Source organism: Manis javanica, chromosome 10 (genome assembly GCF_040802235.1).
Source record: "Manis javanica isolate MJ-LG chromosome 10, MJ_LKY, whole genome shotgun sequence".
NCBI classification, from domain to species: domain Eukaryota; kingdom Metazoa; phylum Chordata; class Mammalia; order Pholidota; family Manidae; genus Manis; species Manis javanica.
In genome coordinates, this window is record NC_133165.1 from 20,005,080 (window position 1) to 20,015,622 (window position 10,543).

General features: G+C 41.5%; 1 long non-coding RNA gene across 1 annotated transcript in view; it reads left to right on the forward strand.

The window, feature by feature from the left end:
* The first annotated feature begins 6,942 nt into the window (after positions 1–6,942).
* LOC118969387 (uncharacterized) overlaps positions 6,943–10,543 on the forward strand; it is a 3,752-nt gene continuing 151 nt past the window's right edge. The window contains exons 1-3 of the long non-coding RNA XR_005057322.2: positions 6,943–7,042; positions 9,258–9,413; positions 9,826–10,543. The exon at positions 9,826–10,543 is cut by the window's right edge and continues 151 nt beyond it. This is a non-coding gene — a long non-coding RNA (uncharacterized lncRNA). The remainder of the gene's footprint in view (positions 7,043–9,257; positions 9,414–9,825) is intronic.

The window sequence follows — 10,543 nt, forward strand, 5'->3', positions numbered from 1 at the left end:
AAAGTTAATGGAGCAAAAAGGAAAGGCAAAAATAATGTAAGGTAGAAATCTGAGACTTAAATGGTAAGCTCCTCAGAAGTGTGCAGCCCTTCAGGTGTAAGAAGAAATAAGGGGAAACTGTCTGGAACTTCCCTTCGTAAGTGAACCTGAGCCACTTTTAGTTTCTGACCTTAACATGCTAGCAATTCTTCAGGATTTTCTGAAATAATGGCTTGTAATTGCAGATAGTCCAGCAGTAATTTTAGATTTCACAGCCTCAGCTGACACTTTCCAGGTGTTTTCCTTTTGATAGGCTCCTTTTCTTTTGCTTAAATTTACTGCTTTGTTCTCTCTTCCCTTTTGTCTGGGAGTCTGAAATTCTCACTCAAGCCTACATTCGAATCTGATCCATATGCTACTCCCCCATCTCTCCCAGAAAACAGGAGTGGGGCAAGAATTCATGCATATGCCACAGGATATTCACAGGAACTTGGGATCTGGGAGTCTCAAGGTGAAGGCCATTCAGAGATGGATGAACCAAGGCTAGAACCAGAGTTCCCTGAATTATGAGGACTGCTTCGGTACCCAACTGCACCTGAGCCTCTGTGCAAATTCAGGAAAGACAAGATATGTTTTTAAACCATCAAAATGGGGGAAACTTTTATCTTTTAACTTTATGACCTTCATCTTTCTAATAAGAACTGAGGCAACCCTGTGTCATCAAATGACCTTTTCAAAGAGGCAGGGGCTCATAACGGAGGGAGCCCAGAGCCCGAAGATAGACAGAAATGGGTATGAATCCAAGTTCATTCACTGACCAGCTCTGTGACTTCTGGCAAGTTACTTAGTCTCTTGACCCTTGTTTTCACCTTTACTATGAAAAAGGGCTATTAGTACCTGTATTTGGACATGTTGTGTAGATTGGAAATAATCTATAAAAGTCATAAAGCATGGTGGTTGGCACATTGTAGATGCTCAACACATTACACATTACTATTTCAAAGCAAAGTAGTTGAAATGTTTGGGAATGAACCTATCCTTCTAAATGACTACATCTAACTAAAAGATGATTTCCCCCAGAGAAAATTCCTGTAATTGTATATACTGGCTGTGAATCAAATTATGAATCAAGGACAATATATTTGTAAATTAACCCTATTCCAGATTAAAAATAAATTCTAATAACTTGCCTCAAAAAGGAAAACAATCGAGAGTCCCATCAAGACAAATTTAGTAACCACAAAAGCAGACAGGGGGACAAAAGAAGATAATACCATTCTCTCCATGAGTGTGACTCATTTTCAGCTCAAAGATGGTCCACAGGAGACACATGCTCACCTACCCTCTCCACTGCCCAGACACTGCAGGACTACAGGCAGCAGCCCACACGTTTTGTTTTTTTTTTTGCGTGTTCAGGTAAATGTTGGGTTCTTCCTTACTGGACTCAGTCCCGTTTTTGCAGGTATAAATTTTATAAGCGACACTGGAAAAAAAGTGTCACTTGGGAATGTATTCAAAGCCTATTAAGACACATCTACTGGCATTTCCCTCTAACTTTCAGGCTGCCGGATGGCCTCCTAACCACCCTGGTGAAGCAAGGGCAGAGGGCCAAAACCATGAGAGAAAGACTATGAGACTTCAAAAATGTCTGAAAAGAATTGGTGTGCTTTTCAAAAAGCCTTTCCCTCAGTGGCTTTAGCTTTTGCAAGCAGCTGGGATGTAGCCGAGAAACTGAGGTTCTCTGACTTCGCAGCCTGATGTAACTTCATACCGTGTATGGGAAAATGCCGTGCTCAGTGTCTTTGACAGTCATCTCTGTGTTATCAAGCAGCCCGTGTTCTCTCATTTCCCTAACAAATGTACAAACATACATTGTGGCAAATGCAATAAATCACTGGCCTGTGTGTGAAGCTTACACTCGCCCTCTCACGCTTCAGATGTAGCCTTATGCAGGCATCAGGGAGCCATGGTACCATTGCTCTTTCTCCGATGGCTCCTTTAAGACCCTGGAATGCTGTGAGAGCCAATATGCTTCAGTGTATGAGTAATTCTGATTGCAGATAGACCATTGTTGTGGAGGGACTGTCATGACAATAGTTGCTTCATTAATAAAAAAGTGTCATTGTAAAATAAAAATATTCAAAATGGATACCCTTTTTTTGGCCAGAGATCCTCCTTTTGCAAAGTGGTGGGCTAATAAATACTCATCAGTGAATGAATAAAAGGATGAAGGACTGTTTTCTGTGGATATTGATGTCTTTCTAGAGAGGTTCTACCTTAACATAGCTCATTCCTTTGAGATGAGAATATTTAGACACAGTCATGATAAACCACCAACATCATTGAGTTAAGAGCACAGTCAGGAATTCTGTTCTTTGCTTGCCCCTTCATGCAATTCTTCTCTGCTTTCGAAAGAAAAAAGAAAGAATCCTCTTCCTGCTGTTTCCACCCCTGAAATATTTATAGGCTGATGTCCTCTTTAGTCATCACTGAGTTAAGCTGCAATCTTTTCATCATCTCTCAGAAGTCATTTTCTCCACCTGTTTAATCATTTATTTTACTTCTGACCCCACGTAATGAGCCCATGTCTCTTGGACACAGGCTCTCAAAGGGAAGACCGTCCCCCAAGGAGCCAGAGGGGGCCTGGCAGCATCAGGCTCCTTGGTAATAGACAGTGTCCTCAGGCGTGACTCCATCGTGCTTTGCCATGACATTCTCCAGTTACCTCTCACCTGCTGGGCAAGCTGCAGCCTTGGTCAGAGCTCTGGGGCTGGCTCTGTAGCATAGAGGAAGTACACTGTTTTTGATGCCGGGCACATCTGGGTCCAAATCTGGGCTCTTGATTTATACCTACATGACCTAAGGCAAGTTATTAGCCTCTCTAAATCTTAGTTTCTTTGTCAGTAGTAGCTTGGGGAAACACTAGTTACACCATGGGACTCTGGAGAGAAACAAACTGGTTAGTAAATATAAATGGGCTATCTAAAGTACATGAGGTCTGTATACAATTTTGTGCACCTGTGTATAAAGTGTATTCCAGCATATAAGTGTAGCGCTTTTACCACCTCCCAGATCTAAAAGCTAAACCAAGTTCTCTCTCTCACTACACTACATTCAATTTACCAGTCAGTTTTATCTATCCTTCCTCTGTTTTCTTCTGATCTCATCCATTTCTCCCCAGCGGTATGAGTCATCGCTGAGTCAGCTACCACCTAATCTGAATCATCATATTTCTTAGCAGGACCATTGTAATAGCCTGCCTCCCAATACAGCTCCCACTCTCTCTTACCCCTTATAATCCATTCTCCACACAGTGGTGATGTTGTCTTTTTTAAAAAATTAATTAGTTCAGCCTACTTGGTGTAAAACCCTGCACAAGTTTCCCATTACACTTAGAAAAGTCCAAAATTCTTTGTAGGGACTACAGGACCTTGTATGATCTATCCCTGCTTATATCTCTCAAGTCACCTCCCTCCACTCTTCTGTCACTCGCTCTGATTTTAGCTGCATAGACTTTTTGTTTCTGGAACTCACAAAGCTTATCCTGGGCCCAGGACCTTTGCCCTGCCATTCCTTGAGCTTTGAAAGTTCTTCCATCAGATCCTCAAATTTTCATAAGGCTGGTTCCTTCTCAACATTTAGGTCTAAGGCCAGATGTCACCAAGGGGCGTCCTCTGGTCACTAAATCTCATATCTATCCCTTGGATCACAACACAGTCACTCTCTAGTGTATTACTTTGCTTTATTTTCTTTATACCACTTATCACTATCTGAAATCACCATATTCATTTACTTGTAGTATATCTGTGTCCCCTCAAAGAGTGTCAGCCCATGAAAGGACTCTTCTGTACCTTGCTTATCTCTGTTTCGTCACCTTCTAAAATAGGGCCTGGAAGGAAGTAGGCACTCCATAAATATTTGACATATGAATGAATTGTTTTTAATCCTGTCGTGGAAGAACTGAGCTGTGTCATTCTTTCCCTAAATATGAAATCACCAAAGAAGATAATGGAGTCTTCAGGTGTTCTAACAAAAGTTTAATATCCAGGTCCTAAATTGCTCACAGCCAGAAAATTCTGGAGCATCACAAAGTGTTTCAGAACACGGAGCATATTTTAATCCTAGCTTTGTACTTCCTACCTATGTGACCTTGGACAAGTTAGTTAACAAATTAAAACTAGTTTCCTCATCTGAAAAAATAAGGATAATAACACATACATTAGAGGGATTTGTGAGGCTTAAATGAGCTAAGCCTTTAGTCCAGTTCCTGGAACATTGTGCACATTTTATAAATAGTGGCTATTATTATTATTATGGTTATTATTATTATGGTATTTGAGTCTGGCACCATACTTGGTCAACACTGGCAAATTGGAGCTTATCTAGAGGAGAACAAGCAATCTTTTGAGGGGTCAGGAAACCACAGCTTTTGAGGAATGATTGAAATTGGTTTTCAAACATTGGACTGAGGATGTTTACCCTGGAAAAGACAAATTTTAAGAAGAACATGATAGTTTTTTTTTAAAAAACACTGAAAAGAACTCTTTCATGGAAGGGGGATTGGATTTATTCAATGCTGTTCTAAAAGGTAACAATTATAGACAACAAGTGAGAGTAAATTTTTAACTCTTTACGGTCTAATAACCAAACTGTCCAAAACAAAATAGTATTGAATTCTACTTACTCAAGTAAAATTAAGCCATGGTTATATATTTTCACTAAGAAAATTATACATTATATGAAGCCGTCTATAATTACCATAATGAAGACTATTATCAACATGACAAATGAGTGTGTCATGTCAATGGCAAAAAGGAGAATATGAAGTATGTGCGTATGCACTGTGACCCCAGCTCCGTATATATGACAGCAGGGAATACAAGCACCCCCACACACAAAAGAGACATACTGCTTCACAAAGTGTGGGTGTGGTTTCCTATCACTCCAAATGATAGGAGAGGCTAGACAACCTCTTAGAAGGAACGGCTTTCAAGAAATGATGTGTTAGGGAAAGGGGTGAGCTGGAAGAACCTTGAAAAAATTTGAAATTCTATGACCTCATGAAATACATTGTTAAATTGTGATAATGCAAAGTAGTGTTTTTTTAAAGTAACATTACAGACATTAGGCCCCTCAAATATCTTCATTTCTTACCAATTAAAATAGGTAAAAAACATGTAATCCCAAGAGACCCAAAGTTCTGGGCTTTGTGGTCTAATGGGGACATTGTAGTATCAGGTGATAGATGTTTCTGGCCATGATTTCTCTTCTGCCCCAACAAAAACCTGTTAACCTCTCTGCACCTCAGTTCCTTCCCTGGAAAGGAGAAAGTTGCATGCTTTCTAGTTCTGAAAGCATGATTTGTCTTGATTATTTTGTTTGATAAATATGAAGGTGGGCAAGAATTAGAAGCCACCTGAATTTTGTAAAAAGGAGTTTCTAAGAACACTAACAAAGGAATAACTTTAGGAGAATTTAGGCCCCCAAATCAGGGAGGATTTTTATTCCCCTACCAGGCTCAAAAAGAAATAAATGATTCCTTTTATAATTCAGTGGGTGAAAAGTTGAGCTCTAGGATACAGGCTTCCACAAGAAGGGTTTTCTAGTAAGGTCTCTGTTTTCTGTGTAAGATGATATCAGATAGTCACCTCCATTGGCTTCTTAGCCTTTGATTCTTAGCAAGAAGATGCTCTTTTTTCCGTGCCCAGAGCTGACCAGAGTTCTCAACAGAATGTCAGGCCCATCTGAATGGAAGAGATCCTTTTTTTTTCCTTCCAGAATTGAGGATTTTTCACTGTTTATTTTTATGAGTTGAAATTCACATAGTGCAAATTAACCATTATAAAGGGAACAATTCAGGGAATTTAGTACATTCATCATTCCCTTCATCTCCCAGTCCCTGCAACTACCAATCTGTTTTGTGTCCATGGATTTACCTATTCCAGATATTTCACAGAAATGAAATCATATAATCTGTGGCCTTTTAATCCTAGGAAGAGAAATTTTCAATTGTTCTTAAGTACATAATTTAGGAAGAAACCATATTTATATAAGAAAATACATAAACATTATCATCAGTTTACCAAAACAAGAATATTACTAAGACCTGGCATTCGCAAAACATCTAAAGTGCTTTAGGGGTACAAAAAGGCCTATTAATTGTCTTTGTACTCAAAGGGCCCACAGTTTGATAAGAGGGTGACAGAGAAAGAGGATTGAGAGCCCAATAGGAAAGGCAACTCTTCCCTAACAAGCCGAAGAATCATGGCAAACAAGTGAAACTTGGAACTTTGAGGTCCTCCCTTCCCCCCACCAAGGAACGGTACTAGGAGTAGCTAGAATTCTTGGTTGCAAGTTCCAGAAATACAATGGAACTAGCTTAACCTGAACAGGGCAAAACTTACTATGGGGAAGCAGGGTTGGCTTGTGGCATGTGGTAGAATAAAGCCTAGACTCAAAAGAGATACTCAGCATTTCCCTCTCTCCTGTTGGCTGCTATGCACACTTTAGCGTCGATTCATCGTTTGCTCTCTGCTCCTGTGAACAAAAGGTGACCATCCCCCAGTTCCCAAGATTCTATCTCCTCTGTTCAAAAGCTGTGGAAGTCGTGATCATAGCCTCCGGAATCAGACAGAGATGAGGCTAGATTCTCGCTCTGGCATTTGGGCTGTGACACTTGAGTGCGTCATTTCACCTCCCTGACCTTGGTTTCTTTATCAACAATAGCGCTTACCTCAAAAGGTTCCTAAGAAATCTAACCAGAAAACATACTTAAAGAACAATCTCTAGCATATAAATCTTCATTAAATATTAATTACTATTCCTGGTGTTAATATTACTATTATTAAAGAAGCCAGCCCTGACTGACTGGGTCTCAGTCACAAACGCAGATTGCTAGGAAGGAGACTGATCCGACTTGAGTCAGGTGGTGGCCCCGCCTCCATCAGCTGCAGCCAGAGGGTGGAGACAACCAACAGAGACGGCCGCCAGAGGCACACGGCTCTGCCAGCCGCCAGGCGCTACAGAACCCAGAAGAAAAGATGCCAGGAGCTAGACAAAGGAGGTATGGAGAGACTCGCTCTGCCCAGCGGGCAGCTCCCGGGCCCGGGCTGTGCAGGAAGTGTGCTGCGGGCCTCTGGCCTTAGCTGAAGGGGCTCTCCAGGGCTGATCTTTGCAACTCGTTCTACTGCTTAATTCAGCTGTTTTGATTAGCTAACCTCCTGGCTTTGAAATCAGTGTTTACTTTATTTCCTTTTTGTAAATCACTTTAGCTTGTTTGGGTTATTCTTTTATTCTCTCTGACTTGAGTTTTAAATTTTATTTTATGTTAATTGTTGTTAGCTCATGGTTTGCTTGCTGCCTTCTGCTTTTATTCACTTTTTCTTTTTGGGGGGTGGAGTGGACAAGGGGTTAATTATTTAACCTAGTTTCCAGTAACATTTAATCTTTATTCAACTGCTCTCTCTTATTTCTTATTCTGCTATTTTAACCCTTTTTTTTTTTTGTCTACAATTTTTAGTTCTCTGAAATACTGCCATTAAAAAATGCAGATTGAGGAGTTCAGCTGGGAAGGCAGCCCTTTTGCCCTAAGGGGCCAACAGGGAGTCCTTCCCACTTCAGCCATCCTGTATGAGGTCCCTGCCCCTGAGACTGATCTGTGTACAGATCTTACAGCATCAGCATAATCCTCCTTTCCTGGCCCCTCTGTGCAGGTTTGGCCTCAGGCTCTTTCCCACCCCACTCTGCTTCTACTCTTTCAGGAGAAAGTGGGACCCATCAGTAGATCAAGTGGGCAGTGAGCCCGTCTCCTCCGGAGAACAAATACACGAAGCTTGCATCTCTGCCCAACCATCAGTGGCACAGGACTCACCACTGTGGATGAACAAGGCCCTCTCATGACTGGGGAGCTGCAGGGCAGCCCTACTACCTCGTCTCTTCTCTGTCCCCATTTTCTCCCTGGTTCATCTCTTAGATACATCCACATGCTGATGACCTCCAAATCTGTATCTTCAGAGCACAACCTCTCTTCTGAACTCCATAAAACTAGCTTTCCACATCTCAACCTTACTGTGCCCCAAACTGAACTACTGCTTCTCCCCTGTGCAGAAACAGTTCATCCCAGTATCTTCCCTATCTCCAATAACACCATTCTTCAGTCATAGGCCAGAAATATCTCGGGCTCACCTTCTCCTACTCCTTTTTTCTTGCAGCCCATATCCAGTCAGTCAGCCAATGCTGTTGCTTCTGCCTCAAACTTTCCTCACCTTTCACTGGGGCTGCTGCAGTGCCTATTAACAGGCCTTTCCTTCCATCTCTGCCTCATGATGTAACAACTAGGGTGATCCTCAGAAATATTTGTCAGACCACATTATTGCACTGAAAACCCTCCAATGGCTCCCCATCTTCTTGACTGTGAGCTACAGGGTCTACGTCATCTGCTCCACCACCCAGTTCTTTACCTTCAAGCTGCCTATCTAACCTCATCTCTTACCATTTTCCCCAGCTCTGCTGGCTTCCCTGCTGTTCCTGCAGCACCAATCACGCTCCCACCACAGGTTTTTGTATGTGCTCTTCCCTCCTCTGGGAACTCTCTTCCTCCAGATATTCACGTGGCTCAAGCCTTCACTTCCTTTTGGTTTAAACTCAAATGCCATATTATATTATCACCCTGTATATCCCTCCTCTTCATTCTATCCCCCTATTCACTTTATTTTTCTTCGTAGTCCTTGACACTGACACAATAGGTTGCTACGTGTTCACGTCTCTCTTCACTAAAATGCAAGCTTCACTGTAAGAAGATACTCTTTCCAATTTGCTCACTGCTATATCCCAAATGTCTAGAATAATGCCTGGCAATAAAAGATGCTCAGTAATTCTTTGACAACTTACTGAATAATTAAAAAAATTATTTAACAAATCCTGGTATTGTAATTAAAGCAGCATTTTCACAGTGTGTGTGTGTGTTGAGGGGGAAGGGGTGTTGGGAAGAGGGAAAAGAAAAGTGAAAAAGTTAAAAGGAAGGCATCAACCATTGATTGAACTCCCCCTGTGTGCCAGGCACTGTGTTAGATGTCCCTTTTGGGTTATTACTTCAATCCTAAATTTTGCAAGAAACATAAATGGCAATATACATTCAGCTCTGGTGGGTTATCTGAAAGCTATCTCCCATTATCTATTGTTTTTCACTCAAGCTATATTACTATTTGCCTGCCTGCTTCTAGCCTTTAGTAAGTAAGTCTGCTAATCGTGATGTTATATGTTTTCCCCCTTATCTGTAGGACAACAATTATGTCAGGTAAAGCTGGACTGACATATTTATCCTGGTGAATTCAAAATGAAACATGAGCCATAAAAAAGGATACAAAGTATTATGGGTTTACAATGAAAGGAAGAATTAACTTCAGCATGTGGAATCAAAGAAGACTGGCAAAAAGGTAGCATTTGATCTGGACCCCAAAGCATTGATAAGCTTTGTAAGCTCAGAAGTCTAATATGAGGCAAGCTATTGTGTGAGGACTGGCAAAAAACTCTTAGAGTGCCTGGTGTGCAGAGAACCTTTCAGTCAGTGGGATGGGCAGCACCTACGGTGGCTCCCGTGGCCCCCACTTCCTGGTATTTAGACTGTTGTGTTATTCTCACCACTAGAGTGTGAATGGGACCCATTACTTATTCTAGCCAGTAGAATATGGCAAAGGTGGGATGTGGGTTTGGTTCCATAAGAGTGTGACTTCCATCTTGCTAGCACATTCTCTCCATTGCCTTCTTGGCTCGTATGCTTTCACGAAACAAACTTGCACATTAGAGTAGTCCATGTGGCAAGAAACTGTAAGAGTCTGTATCCAACAGACAGCGGGAACTGAGGCTCCAAGCCCGGCAGTGTCCCCAGTCAACCTTTCAGATGACGTCTGAAATCATGGTTAACTCCAGTCCTGTGAGAGGCTCTCCCTTAAAGGATCCAGGATTCCTGACTCACAGAAACTGAAATTAATAAATGGGTATTAATTTAAGCTGCTAAGTTTTGTGGCAATTTTTTATGCAGCAACAAATAACTAATTCAGGAAGGGACAAATGAAACATTTGCAGTTCATTTAGTACATAGTTATGAGGGGTTCTCTTTATGCAATTACTGTTATAGTTACTTAAAAGCTTGGGAAGGTCAATGACAGAAAGACCCTACCCTCAAGAAGTCTAGAGCAAGAAGGTAAGATGTGCTCACAAATAACTATCAAACAAGGTGGAAAGTGTTAAGCCACCAGGAGTAGCTGGAGATGATCCATTGGAAACTCCTGGTGGAGGGGCATTTGAGCTGGAACTTAATTAGCAGGTTGGACATGCAGCAATAGGCAATGGACTGTTCCTAAGCAAATGCATGGAGGGTATGGACAACAGACAGTACACAATTCCTTAGGGTGCAGGGCACATATAGGTAAACAGAATTGGAGAAGTAGGCTGGGACCATATTGTGAAGCTCCTTGAATGGTGGGGAAACAGCTCCAAGTCAAAATATTTTTTGAGCATTTGTTCTAAATTGCCAAAAACAATACAGTCCCAGTTTCCTTTATGA